The sequence below is a fragment of the Tyto alba genome, unplaced genomic scaffold (genome assembly GCF_018691265.1).
Source record: "Tyto alba isolate M040663 unplaced genomic scaffold, T.alba_DEE_v4.0 Super-Scaffold_39, whole genome shotgun sequence".
Lineage (NCBI taxonomy): Eukaryota > Metazoa > Chordata > Aves > Strigiformes > Tytonidae > Tyto > Tyto alba.
This window is the reverse complement of record NW_024881314.1, coordinates 9140500-9159212: the sequence shown is the minus strand read 5'-3', so window position 1 is coordinate 9159212 and position 18713 is coordinate 9140500. Positions and strand designations below refer to the sequence as shown.

The 18713-nt window shown below is 37.9% G+C and overlaps 1 protein-coding gene across 1 annotated transcript in view; it reads left to right on the top strand.

Annotated features, from left to right (window-relative positions):
- The first annotated feature begins 2853 nt into the window (after positions 1 to 2853).
- TNRC6C (trinucleotide repeat containing adaptor 6C) overlaps positions 2854 to 18713 on the top strand; it is a 92844-nt gene continuing 76984 nt past the window's right edge. Inside the window, exons 1-2 of the mRNA XM_033002512.2 lie at positions 2854 to 2877; positions 3781 to 3802. The gene's annotated coding sequence lies outside the window, so the exon portion shown is untranslated. The remainder of the gene's footprint in view (positions 2878 to 3780; positions 3803 to 18713) is intronic.

Here is an 18713-nt window from a genome sequence, read left to right as displayed (position 1 = left end):
CAAACCAAACACAACAAAACAAAAAAAACAGCCAACCAAAAACCCAAACAGGTTTCAGCTATGAGTGGCACTTCTACCTCTCATGTTGTAATCGATATGATAATATGGTAATAAAATACACTGTATTTTTAATGGAGCAAAATGCTCTTTGATTTGGAAAACCCTACATAATGGAGGGAATAACACATAACAGTGCTTGGGAATTGTTAAAAGAGAACCACTTGTAGAGGACAGAAAGGCTAGAAATAGAGAAGTTCATAGTGGCATCCAGTCTAAGTAACGAGACTGGCAGTTATGGAAGTTGATCCCCAACATCGGGCACTTTTAAGGTTCAGCTGAACAGGGTGCTATCTCGTCTGGACCAGGCTTTTGCCAAGAAAGGTCAGACCAGATGATCCTTGAGATCCCTTCCAAGCTGGTATTCTATGAAATGAACTTGATATGAAAAAAATAAAAAACAAAACCCAAAACACCTAACAAGAAAGTTGGGGAACATGTACTTTCATAGCTTAAAATGGCAGTTTAAGCAAAGTGGTGGTGTGGAGGTTTTTTTTTTTGGTTTGGTTGTGTTTTTTTGTTTTATTTTGTTTTGGGTTTTTTTGTAAATATTGCACTGACTATTGGAAGGGTTTTAAATGTAATTGTGGTGTTCTGGAATTGCTGTAATGTCATGGGTTTTCTTAAGTACTAGCAAGAGGAAACCAAAAAGCTTCTCATTTTGCACTGACTTGTCTCATTCGCCTACTTTAAAAAACAAAAGAGGCCAGAACTTCCCTTGGCAATAGTCAGATGGTTTGGGAGAGTTCAGCTGAAGACGTGAGCTTTGTAGAATCTGATGTGACTTGGGTAGGGAGCACTAAAAATTAAGGGACTGGATGTTGTTACCTTGTAGTTACTGAAATCCCCGGGACTTCTGTTGTTCTCTGGAGCTAGGGGGAATAAAGTCAAATCTATTCTGGTTTAAATCCAGTTTCTTTTGGTAATGTAAGTCATCACTTTTTGCAAGGTCCTAGAACAATCCATTTAAGTACCCTTTTCTTACGTACAATGTTAAGTATGTGATGTAAATACCCACCTGCAACTCTTCAGAGCAAATGTTTCTCAAACCTTAATTTACAGTAAAATAATGAAAGGTGGCCCTTTGAAAGTGGCATAAAGTTGAGCAGTCATGCAGGTGATGAATTTTTGGTCATGCCAGAAAGTGGTTCAGTATTTAAAATGCAGCTATCTAATGCCGCTTCAGATGTCTTGACCTCCAGTTGTGCACCAAGCACTTCCAGTTGTGCCTGACCTCCAGCTGCTATTCCAGACTCTGGATCTTGCCGTATCTGTCACTTCTGTAAATACTTTCAGTGCTGTAAAGTGTCTAAAAGGGCACTAACACCTATGTTTAGACCTCTGAATTGCTTACTCTAATGTTTATTGTTTTGGGTAACACAAGGAAAGGGAAACTGCTTTTGGCTTAGTCGGGAGCAGTGTTCAGGATCTCTGTAAGCATTAAAGTATCTACAGTGGCCAAAATCAGTATTTTCAGTAAAGTGAAAGAGCCAAAAGCCAGAACAGCCTTTGACCACCAAAATGTCAAACAGTTGACTACAATATTCCTTTTTTTATAAAAGGGAAAACTATGTAGGAATGTGAAAACTTGTTAAAAGGAAAATAAAAGAAACCATTAAAAGGCAAAATGTTTCACGGGGAATGTTTGAAGAAACAATGTGAAAAATCTGAAGAGTATCTGTTTCTCCTTTAAGTAAAGATCAGGTCTGTGTCCAGTCCCTCCCCCTGCTACCTTCAGACCTGTTGTGATGATGGAGCAAAGAGTATTATAATTAAAAAGACCTTTTTTAACAACAAGAAAAAAAGGGGGTAGGGTGGGGTTGCTGTAGGCTTTGGCAAGTTAAATGTAAAACAGTAACAAGTTAGGCTGAAAGTGATCTCGATGAATAACTGGAAGACATCAAATCTCGTAATAAAAATAGCAATGGTTTCAGCCCATCAGGAACAGAGTATTCTCAGAATATCTGTAAGGAAGATACAATAGTTACAGAGTAGTAAATGAATTATTGGTATTAGTATTTATTTGGAAGGATGTTGGGGAGGTTCATTGTTATAGCCATTTATTACAGTGATGGACAAAGAAAGCATAGATGGTGAGATTTCAAATAGATTTTCTTCTTCATTTGAGACAATTTAGGTTAAATTTTAACCACAATGACACTGGAACGGTCTTGATTTGTATTAATGCAAATTCTTCGACTAGAGTTTAAAGGATGAACACAAAATATGATTATTTGAATTCATCTGGCCCTTAGTTTACAACTCCTTGAGAACAAAATTGATGCATATGAGAAATTAATACAGTATGTTTGATCAAAAAAAAGAAAAGCAGTTGGAAAATAACGTACTTGCTCATGATCGTTAAGGTATATTGTGAATCATAGCTATTGAAAGCCAGCAAAACTTATATTAATTACCAGGGTTTTCTTATTTTTGTTTGTTTTAAACTTTCTTTCCCTAGAATGTGCTAATATTATAGTGCTTTTGAGTGATTGTGGAAAGAGGTTCCAAATAAAATCTATTCTTTCCAAATTTTAATTATCTACTATTTTATTTGTTATTGGTTTTGATTTTGGAACAGCTTTTAAAAATACTTTTGTTACAGTATTCGAAGAGCCTTTTTTAGTGTAGGTGTAGAAAGCTAGCAATATAAGTGGCTTATTTACATTCCATAAACTTCATTTTATGGAAAAGCTCTTCCCAACCTTTATTCTTCTCAGGGAGAAAGAACAAGAAACACAAGAAGAGGAACATTTGATGGAAGAAAAGAAAAAGAAAAAGCAGGAAGAAAAGAAAAAGAAGGAAGGTGCTCAGAAAAAGGTTTGTTCATGCTGCTGTTTTAGATGATATATTCACTTTTACGTGTAAAGTACAGATCCTGATTCTGCAGCCTTTCCTTCTGTGAGTAATTCTGACACAAGTGAGCAGTTCTGTCGACTTTTGAGTGAGGCTGTGGTCAGAAAATCTCTGCAAAAGCAGTTGTGGCAGTTCATTAGCACTCCCCAAGCTGCTTACCATCCTCTGATGTTAAGTTACTGCTCCCACAGCTGTCATGTGAATGTTCCTCGTTGGGTCCAATGCGAAGTGCACTGGATTAGTCTCAACTGGTACTGAAGTGACTGTGGATTCCAAGGCTGTTGCACATTTCCTGTGGTGTGCATTCTCCTGCCTCATTTTCTGGATCACAAAGTTTTAATCTTAAATGATCCTTAGGATATGGATTGGAATTGATCACTGTCTCTTCCCGTGTAAATTGAGGCATCATAAAAAAAGTGGGTAGGTTCTAAACATTAAAAGAAAAAAGACGGATCTTCACAAAATGTGCAGTTAATCTGTGTAAGCTAGTAGTATGGATGGATTCAAAGGGGTACTGGAAGTTAATTCTGTTGTGTGTTAAAAAGTTCATAAACACACTGTTTAGTTCAGGAAGCCTCTGAACCTCAAGTGGCAGAGGCTGAGTGGGTAGATGGGGGTACTGTCATTCTGCTTCCCATGTTTTATACTGTCTCTTCGGCATCTGCTTTTGGCTTCAGTCAGGTGAGGGTAGCTGTTCTTACATTCCAGATACATGGACTTAAACTAACATTCTCCAGTCCTTAATAGGAACTAATGCCTGATTTATGTAAGCAGTTTCTGCAACAAGTTAGGCCTGCAGCCCTATAATTATTAGATATCATTTTGCATATTGACAAGTAGTTGATTTGTTTTGTTCTTTTCTTTCAGGCTGCTGAACAAAAAACCAAAGGTAAATTCATGTTTATTCTATGTGAACCACTTGATATTTTTGTGAGCTTGTTTAAAAAAAATGTGCCTGTACCTTTTATTCTTTGTGTCTTTTTAATGGGGAGGGTATATCTTACTAGGTTAGTTCATAAAGCTTTGTTGAGGAGCTGACTATATGTTGGGATTTGCGGCATAAGCTTTTTCTTTGCTTATCTAGCTGGGTATCGTATGGCACCTCTATGACAAGAATATATGGATTCAATTTCTGTGAAACATAACACAACATATGTCATCTTTTTTGTCTAATGTCAAGACAGATGTAGTTTTCCATTTAGTTGTTAGTAGTTATTTATCTATTTCAAAGGCAACTAATTGCCACCAAAAAGGGCAAATCTCTCCCCCTGCATGCACGATTCAACTCAATTTAGTGAGCAAACGCAACTCATTGAGCTTAAGAGAAAGCTATTTCCCCCACAACCGCCTTTTTTTCTTTCTGCGCGGGTTTTCTGCTTGATAAGTGAATTGAACTGGTTTACTGCATGGTCCAGGAAGCAGCAGAGATAAGCAAGGCATTCTCCTTTTTGGACGTGAACTCCTAGGTGCCTTGGGAGAAATGTTAATGAAGCTATGGCCTTAAAAAGTGAGGAAGAGAGTCGAGGTAATGCCTCTTCTGCAACTGTTGGATTACGGTTAGTTTATCTAGTCTGTCCTTTGATTTACATGACACCATACAGAACTTGGGGCTGCGGAACAGTTCTGAACGAGTTAATATGCAGTTATTTATTGCTGGGTAATTAGGTGACAGACAGGCAAGTAGAGCTTCCCAGATTCCCAAAGACTGGGAATTAGAGAAGAGCCAAGCCTAACATATGGGGTTGACAAAACAACTTATGTTTCAAACGCTTTTTATGTATTTATACAGCAGAAATTAGGTATTGCTTCAGTAATACTGAATTCAGAAAAATAAAGTCTACACGATGAAGGAATTGTAACAAGTAATTTATTGAAACTGTGATTTTCTTTTCGAACTTTTGTTATGTAGAAAGTGTGAAATAAGAAAATTTTATTCTGAATTTGATTGCATCTGCCCTGTAAGATCTCGTGTGGTTTTTAACAGTGGATTTTGCTTTCAAGAGAAGGTAGCAGCAGTAGCTAAGCCCCTCAAAATCTTAAGTACGTGAAAAATTTGGAATTAAGATATATTTGAGTGATTTCTATCTAAATGGAATATTTCTGTTTCCACAATATTACATGTTTTGTTCTCTGTATCAGCTCGTTTCTGTGTGGAAAAGTTTCACTGTTCTATAATGTATTATAAAGACTTTTTAATGTCATAATTCAAAGGCAGATGTTTTTGCTGTCAAAATAACTAAGTTCATTTTCACATATTAATACAGTGGCTCTTCATTTCTGTTAATATTGAAACACTGTGCCTTCTGCTTTCCTTTCTGAGTTGTTATTATTATTTCTGTCTTTGTTGTGACAGCTTTGTTTTTAATTGCTTGAAAATGTCATGTTTAAGATGTGTAAGTTTTTAAAAATAGCATGATAATAACTCCAGTTTTTCAGGTATGCTTGTAAGTTCATTTCTTTCAAATTTAGGGACTGTGTTTCTCTATCTGTTTGATTTCCTTCCCGCCCCTCCTTCCCTTTTTGGTCCGCTATCTTTGTATTTAAGCATCCCATGCTTCTGCTATAAAATATAAACTGAGAAGACGACAACAGTAAATAAAGGTAGTTATATAAAAGATTAAGCAGTTCTGGCTTTTACTGTTTCATCTATCAGAAGCAGTAATGCACCTTTTTGTAGTTAGCCTTTACCAGAAAGAGTTGACCTGGCCTCTAGACCAACCAAACCTCTGCTCTTCATGTTCGGTGCAAGGGATATAGTGGTTATTTACAGTCATATGGATGGGCCCTTCTTTTGATTGCTTTTGGTGGGCAACTACTAGTTGCTTTTAAGCTTGGTCTGTGGGAATGTTTTATTTCCACTTTATGATACTGTTCTTTTACATTTATTTTTAGGGGAGATGTATACAAGCCTAATGGTAGCAAGAATTTCTTAAATACAGAAAATATTAATTTAAATTAAGGAGGAGGAAAAATTGGCTGACCTTTTTTTTCATAGAATATTCAAAGTTGACTAAATTTTAATGCCAGACTGCACCAAGTATTTTCTTCTGATACGTTTTCAAGGTTGAGTGACAAATGCTACTAGAACTAAAAGGCAACACAGGGATTATCATGGAATTTAGTTAATTTCTTTCATATCTGGGACATGGCAATTCAATTCATTGTAAAGACAGGATGACACGGTAAAGCAGGGTGAATTGACTACAGCAGGTACTGCATGCCAATGTATGGGATGTATTAAAGATTAAAACCAGGTTGGAGCTGAAACTTTTGCAGAATGTTATTATATCCAGATTTTGGTAGGCAATATCTTTATAAATGTGACTTAATGTAGTTTCTTGTGGTGACTTATATAAAATGAAGGAAATTTTTTTCTATTTGTCATTCAGTTCTGCAACTGAGTTGCTATAGCAATGAGAGATGCTTACAGTGTTTGGGTCATATTGGAGAAAAATAAATTGTACAACTTGAGATGGGCTATGGAAGGATTTTTTTAGTTTCTGTTTTTTTAGCTGATTAGAGGCAATATATTTATATTGTTATTTGCTCTCAGCTGTATTTTTGAAGGAGAAGGCACTTCCTTGAAGTAACTAGGATGGGACAAGCAGTGGCACTTGATAAGCAGTAGGAAAGGGTAGCCCTTATCAGTTGGCTTATTCTGTACTAGAAACCTATGCTGTGACCAAGGTGCTTTGGAATTTTTTCAATTAATATTAAGATTTTCGTTTATTTCTCTAGCACAATGGAAAATGTGGAGATACTGTCCTATCTAATAATTAACTCATATGCTTTATATATGTAGTTCTAATTCGCTGTAAGATGATACTGGCTCTTGCATGTTCAGTCGCTGGTGAGGCCTCAGGAAAGAGAAACTGGTAAGGAGGAAAGAGGTTTCCTGTGGGTGTGTGTGTATGGCGTGTTGTCAGTTAAATATTGCTCTGAGGCCTCAGACAGAGCTGAATGTTTCCATTTGTGATGTGGAGCACAAAACCTTTCCAAAATAAACACACATTTCCACCAAGAGAGGAAAGGTATGTGGCTGCTTCTGGAGTTGCTGGTCCAGGGATAGGAAGTGCTCCCCTACACAGCTCTTGTGTGTATTTAAACAACTTAAATTATTTTTTTCTGTTTAAACAAGGATCCAGCTCTTGAAGTCTTCTCTACATAACAGTTTCTTCAGTTTCTAATTTTTTTCTGCAACATTGTTTGCCAGAGTATTTTTGTTAGGCTGAATCTTTTATAAATACCCTGTTGGCAACAATTCTAAGGAATGTGAGAAAGGAACAAGGATTGAAGAGCTGATAAGTAGCTGAAATGTTTCACAATTACTTGAAAACAAATGAAAGTAGTCTTCCTGTTCAGCTGGAGAGGAGCACTGCAGAATTAGATGAGGTGGGAAATGAACATGTTTCTATAGCGTGCTATGCGTTGTACTTCCATGTTACTGTTCTTTTATGGTAATTTTTTTGAGAACAGGACTATTGAGCACAGCCTATTAGTGTTTATTTTAAATGTGTGAAGTCTTGCCAGTTTACATGCACTTGATAAAGAAACTTTGTGTATTAAGGCTTTTGTAATGAAAACATTCAGCTGTAACTACCAGTAGGAGTTTTGTACTGTATGGTAAATAGTCACTAGTATGGTAAATGGCTGTTACTTAATAACTACAGGGGACTTTAAAGAGAGCTATGCTTGTGATAAATACTGTGAAGTCAACGCATTTTGCTGCCTACTTCTCTTCTAGCCATCTTGCTGCAGGCTTAGTTAGCACAGGTGATCAATTCCTTGACTACTTTACTCCTATCCCAGCTGAATTCTATGCACTTCATCTAAAACGAAGTTGAAGTGCTGGTATAAAGTAAATTAAGTGGTTTGTTACTCAAACATCTGTCATGGTAGTTTGAAAGGCAAAGTATCTGTCCAATTCTCCAGCATTATCTACAGTGAAGGTAAGTGTTAAGTCTACAAACACAGAAATAAAAAGTGTTAAGTATATACCATTTCTATTCTAGCATAGAAAATATTCTGGTAAATATTTGATTAGAGATGCTGTTTAGAAAATAGTTTTTCCAATTAAATGGAAGAAAATCCTCCCTTATGAGGACAGGCTGTGAGAGTTGTTCAGCCTGGAGAAGAAAAGACTCCAGAGAGACCTTCTAGTGGCCTTCCAGTACTTAAAGGGCAGATTTAGATGAGATCTAAGGCAGAAATTCTCCCCTGTGCGGGGGGTGAGGCGCTGGCCCAGGGTGCCCAGAGCAGCTGTGGGTGCCCCCTCCCTGGAAGGGTTCCAGGCCAGGTTGGACGGGGCTGGGAGCCCCCTGGGCTGGGGGAAGGGGCCCTGCCCGGGGCAGGGGGGTGGCACTGGATGGTCTTTAAGGTCCCTTCCAACCCAAACCATCCTGTGATTCTAAAGCAGAGATGGCCAGTCTGTGTCTCTTTGAACTTCATGATCCTTGTAGGTCTGTCTTTAACATCTTCACGGCATCTTTGAAGGGGCAAAATGGGAACTTCAGTTCACTGCTTATGGGGTGAAGCAGGACTGCAGGAACTGGAATCGCTGCAATAATCTCAGGATGCAGCGGCCCATCCAGCACTGCTCATCCTCTGTTAATTTGGTACGATGGATCCTGAGCTGAGGATCATTCTCTTCCCCTTGTGGTCCGCTTCTGGAGCTTTCCCCTCCCCCAGGTTCTACTGTGTGTCTTGGGACTCTTCACTGTATGATGATTTTAATCTGCAATTTGCAGAGTCGGGATGGTTGTCTGCAGACTTGCTACCAAGGTAGACGCTTTATTACATTTTGTTTCGGGGGATTTAAAAGAACAGAAAGCATTTAATAGTGTGTAGTTGCTTGATAAATCATTTGTCGTGTCACAAATGTTGGCATACTTTCTTCAGATTACTTTTAAAATTTGCATAGCATTTTTTTATACTACAAGCAATACTGTATATTTTATCTGGAGGAACATCTTCAACTGTGTTAAAAACAGGAGTTAAAAGGAAAAAAGAGTAGAGGAGAAGATCTGAGATCCTATCCTCTACTCTGGCATTTCCATTTGGATGACAGAATTAGTGGCATACCTTTCCTCAAAGCCAGGTATTTTCATTTCCAAAGCAGCCATGTAGATGGTTACATAGTTTTAAATTGATTCTTTACTTACTGTGCCCAAATGGGCTGTTATAATGTTCTCTGCCTGTACTCATTTGGATGTGAATTACTTTCCCGTAACCTACACTCAATTCTGTTCATACAGAAGTGCAGTTTTATGTACGCTGATAATGTGCTTGTTCTGGCTGTGGTAGATGTTACTAAGGTTTAATGGTAGTTCCATAGGAAATAAGGAAAATAAACTTTTTAGAGAATCTCATCAGTATTTTAAGTAGAATTATAACAGTGTGTAACGCAGTCTTCAAAAAAAACACTAGAAGAACTCAAAACTTTGTCATATTAGTGTAGGAACCAACAGAGGTTTTTACATAAGATTAGGAAATGTGTTTCAGCCTACAAATCAGGTATGATTTACAACAGACTTACCACCTCTGACTCATCTGAGTATTTATAGCTTATGCTTGAATATCTGCCTCTGCCATCTTGTTAGTTAAATGCTGTGTTTGTACTGAACTGTTGAACATTGTAGTGACAAAATGTGCCATAAATCATCATTGCAGAAGGAGGGGGAGCACTGTAATAAATTCTTCAATTAGGTCTTCATATGCAGTCATTTGATAACCTAATGATAACCTGTTGCCATACATTAAGGCTTTATAACACAAAAATGTTTTCTTTTTGATAAACGTTATCATGGTGTTGCTTTGCTATTATAAGTATCTTTAAACAAACATGAATTTGTTCTTGTAACTGACTGAGATATCACTTCTCTGATAGAGAAGTAATTACAATTTTACCATCTGCAAAGAATAGAGTATGAAGGTAATTAGTAGAGTTCCTGCAATATTACTGGGTGAAAAGGAGTAGAAAATACAAAAAGATTAGAGCAGAAGGGAGGAAAAATTTACATATTCAAGGAGACAAAGCAAGAAAAATGAGCTGGGAGGCTTGGAGTTAACTAGTACAGAAAAAAAACTTTGGTTTCCTGCTTATTGTTTCAGGTGGGGTGGCTGTGACAAGCTGACTTGAGTTTCTGGTGGCAGTAGTTGGGTGCTATTTGCTCTCACAAGTGTAAGCAACAAAAGTATGTTTTTGCTCTCACAAGTGTAAGCAACATTATGAGTATCTTGCTTCAAATCAATATTGCCATTATGAAGAGAAGGAGAAAAAATCTAAGGTAACAAGTAACTGTATGGATAATATTTACTAAACTACAAGCTTTATTTGCTTTGTGAGCACTTTCTGTGTTGATCTTGCTGGTTTGCTGGCCCAAGGTGTCCAGCTAGCGTTTAGCCTTGGCATTGAGAATTGGTGTCTTTTTGCAGGAGAGAGGGTTTGTCAAGGCTGGGCACCCTGAGCCCTGCAGCTGAGGATTGACAGTTCTGAAGGTTTAAGTCTTCTGTAGCTCTTGGGAAGCTGCAGACTTTTTAGCTTTCAAATAAACATTCTTTTCAGACAATGAGGCACCAAAGCAATTAGTACAGGTTTTTGGCAAAACCATGTATCTCTTACAGAAAAACAAACTTAACACAAAGCTCCAGGGTTATTTGAAAATAAAACAGAAACCATGAGATATGTTCTTTCTAACGTGCTTCTGTCCTGAGCTGGATTTGCAGAACAGCTGCCTCCTGAAGAGATGCAGAGTGCTTCGATGTCTTTGCCTGGAGTTGCTGCTGTTTCTTACTGCTTAAGTAAGCACCTCCAATCCCATTCAGTGGCTGCCTTGTAAGCTTTGCAGATTCCCTGGCTGGGAATAGAAAAGTAGGTAAGAGCTCAAGCCAGAGATCTTTGATATTCTCAGTAGTCCTTAGAGATAGTTTTTAATCTCCCTAGTCTGTTGTAGTTTGTCATTTTACAAATTTAGGCATGTGCTTATAATATAAATACAGACAGAATATTGTTCTAGTCTTCCATGTTGTTTGCCTTTCCTCAGTTTCCTCCATTAGGAAAGGAGCTGAGTTTATCAGATTGAGGATGGTAAGAGCCTGACCTTTATTTAGTTTCAAAACTGGCTGAGAATGGGAGCTTTCAAACACTAGATACAGTTGATTGAAAGTATTTTTCAAGTGCTCTAAATGTTGTAAGGGTTGATATCCTGCTTGAAGGCAGCAAGATTACATGCTTTCATCAGACTTCTCTTTACATTGTCCATTGTGGAATGAATTTCAAGCCTGGGACATGGTATTTACAAGAGTACTCTGTGAAGAGAGAATAAGAACAAATTAGATAAAACCAGTTTGGCTTTTCTCATCTAGAGAACTTAATTGTCAGGATGCCCCTTGGTGGTAATGTCTCTCAGATAAATCCCTGGTTTGCGTTCTGAAAAACAAAACAACTGCCTGTACAGTTGTTGACAGCTGTATAGTCTAGAATATAAATTTTAACACAGCTACACAATGATAATAGTGGTAGTTATGATCAAACTGCATGCTGTTTTATGGTTATTTATCTGCCCACAGTGTGTGCTTTCATACTCAGCAATAGGCTGCTTTTTCAGTAATGGGCATTGCCTAATGCAGTATATTTAAGCACACAGACTGTGAAACGGTCAAACTGCTACACTTTCTGGCATCACAACAGTTCAGACAATAGTGTATATTCTGTTTTTCTGTTGGTCTGCTTATCAAATAACTGTGTTCCAATTATACAGAATTGTTGGGCCTTTTCCCATTTTTAACATGTCATCACTATGTTCTGTATCTACTGGTAATAACAGACGGGGAACACCCACCCTGCATCTCTTGTCTTTCTTACCACCCAGCAGAGTCTGGGATTTGTTTTCTTGGAAGTGGCTTTAGAGCATAGTTCACCTATTTGGTCAGTATAGTCCTCCTTTAGTTTCTGAACTGAAGCCTGTCTTTTGCTTTTACCCTTCTTTTAAAGAAACATGTGCACAAAGACAGTTTTTTGTCTGTCTTTAGGACTGTTTCACTTAGGTCATTCTTCATGGGAAACTGTTGTTTGCTGTGATGCCTTCTCCATGAAAACCTATCAGCTTTGATTTACCTGCAGTGTGCTGACCACTTTCCATTATGAAATGTTCATCTTTCTACCTCTGGAGGAGGCTTATATCACAAATGAATATAATATCTGTAAGATCTGCAAACTGTAAGCTTGAAGAGACGTTCATCAGGAAGTGTATTGGCTCAGTTTGGTACTGATTGTTTTGAGATATATGCCTGTTTTCTAATGTTCCTTGATTCCTTCCTTGGGAAGGATGAAACCAGCTTTGAGCTGTAACACTAGTACATGCTCTTGGGGTAGTTACCCTACAAATGCTGAAGAGGGTTATCTTGGGAAAATAAAGGAGATGAATGTGCTTTGATTCTTTTACACTGTCTGTGAAGACTTTGGCCTGAGGGAACTTGTGTTCTTCTGTTGACTATCTGGTGTTGACATTCCTGTACTCTGAGAACCTAGGCTGCTTCTTGACTTCCCTGTGTTTTGCTAGATTATTTTAATGCTTTTTTGGGTCGTTAAAGGTGGTGGTAGCCCATACTTTACAAATCCTACAGGACTACTTAAAATATCTGTTTAACCAGCTCACGCTCTGGTAAATGCTCTGAAGCATTCTGGTCGCGTTTGCATCGTGCATCTGATCATTCAGGTTATTCCTGAACTGGTTTAGGCAGTGTAGTGTGCATTAGCATCTTAAGAAGCTGGTTACTCATGAGGTTGATTGTAGGCTCAAGATCACCATGAGAGGAGGTGATTTTCTTTTGAAGCATCCTGCCCTAGCTTTGTGGCATGGCAGCGGTGGCCCATACTAAGCAGTCTTGTGGGACCCGCGTTTAATAGCACCACTGAATGCTTTGGACACTCCTTAGCTGCCCTGAGCATGTCAGCAACTATTATTACTATTTGCCCCAGGGGAACAGCTGAACATGAGGCATGATACAAGCTCTTGACTGCTTCTTTCCATGTTAACAGCAGTAGCTCTTCTCTATCTTATCGTAGAGTTTCCCGAAGATCTGTCCTGTTTTCAGGATGCTCTTAATGTTTCTGACATAATTTCTGATTTGAGTGCTTCTGCTGTCTCTTTCTTCAGCAGTCTTTATGGAGCCAGATCTTTCACTGTTCCAAGGCCAGGCAGGCTCCCATGAACTTTTCTTTTGAAGCATACGAGTTACTACACTCCAGAACTGACGAGTCCTCAACTCCATTAAAAGTTCAGGTGCCACACTGAAGTCTTAGAATCATAGAACTAGATGTGTCCCTTTAGATGAGCAAGAAGGGATTGTCTTATCCATCTCTCCACTGTCAGACAGGCCCAACAGATGTTCTTGAAAGACCTTTTGATTATTTTTGGAAAGTTGTCTTTGTACCCAGCCTGAACAGTCTTTCCTGTAATTTAAGTCCATTCTTTCTTGGCTGATTTGCCCAGTATGTGGAGAGCAGATCTTTCCCCTCCTCTGCAGGGGCCTTGTTGTATATCTTCTTTTTTACTTAACAGCCTATTCAGTTTTTCTTCATGCTAGTGTTTTCAAGCTGTTTTTCAAACCATAATAATTTATGTTTCTCTTCTTTGGAAGTCTTCCCAGTTAGTCCAGAATTATTTTTTAAATGCAATATCTGTAATTGGAGGATTATTAAGTAACCTTTGAGTTAACCTGTGTAACTATAACCTTACTACTGCTGTATACAAGTAAAATCTAAGGCTTATTTTTTATGCTTTTCAGGCTCACTCCATCGTAGAGCTCTTTAATCCAAGCCTTTTCATAGCAGTGCTGCTGCTGATTCTTCTTGTTCAGTTATCTGTCTCTGAACTCAGCTTGCTTTAAGAAGCTCCTAGATTTCAGATACCCTCTTCTCTAATTCTGTAAGGATCTTGAATTGATAATGTGGAGTTACGTCTTCCAACTCTCCCCCTTTCTCCTTTATGATTGCTAACCATTTCTTCTCCGCAAGTAGTCCTCTGTAATATACATTTAAATATATTATTTGCTTTAATTTTCCAACAGTTTCTACTGCAGTTGTTTAGGCCTGATTGACAAATAAGAAAACTTCCTGACTGTGCTGGAGGTGGTAGGGTGTCCTGCTGCATTTTCAATTATTTTCTGATAGAATACAAGGGAGCCCCTTCCTTTCTGTTTGCTCTGACGTCTGAGTAGTGACTCTGTCCTCGACAAGGGAAAGTCTTCAGAGTGAAATAAGAGATGATAATGTATTCAATGCAGTGTTTCTGACATAGTTGCTATCATCATTCATATCTTTCTATCTGCCATCTTCCAAGAGTAATGATTTAGGTTGTGGGTTTTTTTTTTTTTTTTTTCTTTGTCATATAGCTGTTTCTAATCTTGTCCAACAGTCACCATGGGAAATCAAATGTGAGGTCTTCTTCAGCCAACCCAGTTGTTTACCTCTTCCTTCCCAGAAAGGATTAGTTAAACTGTGGGCCTGTGTTCTTCACCTTTTTTGTCCTGTGCCGACTAGCAAACTCCAGAACACGTCTCTGCCTCACTTTTCCTTTGTGGTACTTCTCAGAAATCTGTTCTGTTTTGTTACTGTGATGTACTGTGTAGTGTACAGAGCCTGTCCGTAGCTCTGTCCAATACTTCCCTTTGTGAAATTTCCCCTATATTGCATGATAAGGATACAGACCCTACTAAATTTGCTAAGGTGACCATTTAGTGCCTGACCGCTCACTGCTTGCTGCTGTAGCCTCCAGTTTTCCAGTACAAAAGACAGCTGATCTTTCAGCCAGGTCAGGTTTCTGTTCTTTTACTGTAAGTGAATGAGGCTTGCGTTGGAAAACATCGTTTCTCACTGTGGTCATTTGGGATTGCTTCCTGGCTTGCTCAGAATAGATTTTTCAAAAAGCTTGCTTTCTGGCGTCTAACAGCACAACTTTGGGTGCCTTTTCTTGACATCTCGGAAAAGATTCTTCCTAAACTCCATTGCGGAGTTTGTGACCATTACCTTTTTTCTGTTTTGAGTAGTTTCAAGGACTGTGTTGATCCTTAGATCTTACTGGGAAGCTCTGTAAATCATTCCTGCTTCGAGAGGGACTTCTGCCATGGAAGTCACTCTACCTTGAAGAGGAACATCTGTCATGGTTGGCTATGGTGAGGGCATGAGCATCAAACAAAAAAGTGAAATCATGTCAGAATTTCACCTGTAGATATCATTTGCTTATATTATTCTAAAAAAAAAAAAAAAATCAGTAACAAGAAGGTGAATAGAGATTAGAGATGGTTTTGTTTATTGACGCAGAACTAAAACTCTTGAGAGTTTTGAAGGTATTTGAAAATGTTTTAAAAATTCCAAAATAATAAATTTTTCTCTTGTATATTAGGTAAGGTATTCTCATATTCTCTTGATGGTTTTTAGCATCCTGTCTGTTCAGCTACATTTTTGTGCATTGTTAGGATAACTTAAGTCAGTTCCATGAGCATGCACAGTATTTGTCCATCTTAGTCCTTGAATACTAAATACATTTTTGAATACGAAGACTTTGTGATTTGGTGCCTTATTATAGTTACTAAGACATTTAAAAATCTAATTCTAACTTAAAATTTCTGGACAATAACTTATATAGCAACAATAAAGACTTAAATCCATAATCATGTTTTATTGATGCCTGGAATGTAGGCTGGATGTTGTAAAGCTTCCCTTGTTCTGCTCCATTGGACTGTTGCTGCTTTAGTGCACCCTTGCTTTTCACAGTTGCTTTTATGCCTCCTAACTGATACTGAGAAAACTTTTAAAAATACTTACTTACCTTACTCTTTTAATGGCAGTGCTAACTTTCCTACGGGTGTTTTAACAGAACTTGAACTGAACCTTGTGCTTGGGCTGATGTCATTGTTATCAGAGAGGCCAGTGGCAGATATGAAATTCCATGTGCTCCCCCTGCTGTTAATAGCTGCCTTCTCATGTATACACAGGGTGTCTTTCTGAAAAGTAAAGGAATCACATGGTTTGTAGTTCTGAAAGATGATTAATGTTAGACAGGGCCCATATTTTGCCTGATGTATTTTGGTGAGCCTTTAATATGAGTTAAAGATAAAGTCAGGGTCATTGGGACATCATTAATGCCATCAGTTGGCAATTATAACTTGCCCTTTATTTACACTGGGAACTTGGAGCATCTCAGACTTGCCTCCCAGCTGACTATCCTACTCTAATGTGCAAGAAACTACTTTAAAAACAGAAGTTGTTAATATATTGTTAGGTAGATCTGTAAAGCCAGTAAAGAGCCGTTATTTTTGTGGCCTGCCTAGACAGGCACAGTATTTTCCTCTTTCTTTGCTTTTGGATTTATTGCAAAAAGATTTTGATTTTCTTTTTTTTCCCTGGAAAAAAGCAGATATAAAACACTTTGGAAACTAAACACAATCATTGAAGGTGTGGGAATTTACCAAAAGCTTAAGTGTGTGTGTGGAAGAAAAGTCTTAGAGTGTCACGTGTTAAACCAAGCTGTATTTCCCAGGTGAACAGTCCTTAAAATGTTGGTGTTACTTATTTTGCATGAGTCTAAACACATTTATGTGACATAAATGTGTGAAATGTATGTGGAGTAATTAGGTATTCCTTCCTAGCAAGGGGAAGACATGTGTCTAAAATAAACTGAGGAGAATTTTTGAATTAAAATGAAGTAATAATATTAAGTTATTATTAGTAATCTTTATTAAAACATCTTTAATTTCTTTTAACATTCATGTAATAGAATCTGATTTACTGGGAGTGGCATTTAATTAATTTAATTCAATTTAGAGAGTTAACTCTATTACATATTAGTACAGAAAATTACCTCTGAACAGTCATTTCTCACTGGTGACATGCAATAAGTTAATTTAGCTCAGAGTTCGTTTGGGTGCATTGTGAGTTCTTAGTGAAAGTTGCTATGGTGACAGCCTGATCAACCAGGGCTGTCATCTAAAACAACAAATACACCAGCCCCGCTTTGCACGGTGACACCACTGCTGCTGGGCTATAAACACTGACAGATGGATCCTCTCTGCTCTGTGCTTTTTTCTGGTCCTGGTCTTTTTAGTGAACTTGGTTCCTTAAATCTTCAGCGATGCCAAGGTTGCTTTGCAAGCAGTAGTGAAAAGCTTCCTAAGGAATGCTCGGTCATTAATAGACCTGCTGCGGCTCTACCCTTCTCACAAAGGGGGTTTTCTGTCAGACTGTGTTCAGCAAATTGAATGGAGCTGGGGTTTTTTTTGTTTTTTTCTTCTTCACTGCAGTGAAATGACTGCAGAATCCCAGTCAGATTTTACTTTGTTGTATTTAAGAAATTTTCCTGAAGAATATGAAAAGGAGGAGGTCTGAAAACTGCTGGAACGGCTTTCTTCATGTTTCTGAATAATTTAAATGCTGTTTTTCATATATGATATTAATGTGTGATGGCACTGGAGACATAAAAAAATCTGTTCAGCTTAAACTGAATTAATGAAGAGTTTGCTTCAGATTCTGTGTTGAATCTGAAATTAAGAGTTTGCTTCAGATTCTTCAAGCTTTACTATGAGGTAGATGAACTGTTAGTTCAGAACAAAAAACTTCCAGTGAAGAGGCTGTCTTTGGGAAACTCATTCAGAAAAGCACTACCTGCATATTAAACGTGATGCTTAGATTTAAGAGGAAGTATCAAAAGAATGAAATAGAAATTTCAAGTTCAGTATATTTTCTTTTTTTCTCCTTCTAGCTCAGTATGCAGACTTTAATAGTAGTTTGTTTTTTCCCTAGAACATGACTTGACTTTAATTGGGTTTATCTGAGTAAGGGATCATTCTTATTTCTGGGCTCAAAATTTTTCTCAGCTGCTCATTTCTGAAGGCAAGAGAGTGACATTTCCATAGGACTGTTTGCCTTTCCAATGCTAGGAACTGCATCTAAAATAGGATGTAGAACCCCAAACATTTTTCTAGATATAAAATCTGTGAAATTTTGTAGGTACAGTCTCCTAAAGTGGTAATGATGTCCCTGTGTTTTTTGTATGTTTTTAAGAACTTACTTGCTCAAAGCATTGATTCTCAAAATAATTTTGTTAAATATAAATGAACACATCTTCAGTTAGCTTACTAAGCATTAAGACTTTGAAATCCAAGACCAAAATATTTCAGGTTTATCTTTCACTGAGTTAGCTACATAGACAGTTTTTCTGGGTGATGCTACCTGAGACTTGGAATACATCCACTTTGGTGGGGAGGAGGGGAAGCTGGTCCATGCTGAACTCTGTGTTGGCACTGCTTCAGTTATTCACGCTGACTGATTTAAAATGATAGCTCAGATATCGCTACGCTATCTTTAGGACTGTGGTATAAACATACTCTTAAACCTTCTTTTGAGATAGAGTGTGAACTGGAAGGGTTGTGCCAAAATTAGAGGCCTTTTACTAGTTGCCTACAAAATTGTTACTATTTTAGTATTGCACATAAAATATTCACTTGGTACCATAAATGTACATGACAGTAGAGCCAAGGCTTTGTGTTTATGCGGGGCTCTAGTCAATTTGACATGTGTGCGTAGTGCCATGATTTCAGCAGCACAGCCAGTGTCAGTAAAAATTATACTTCAGATCTCACCAGCAGGCATGTAACCTGCAAGCAGATGACACCATGCTTTCATAGAAATGTCTAAAAGGAGTTAAATAACAATGCGACCTCCTCCCCTTGCAGTCACCTCTCAAAACATAAATGAAATAATCGGGGAAGCTGAATTTCTGGTTTCCAGATTAAAAATGTGT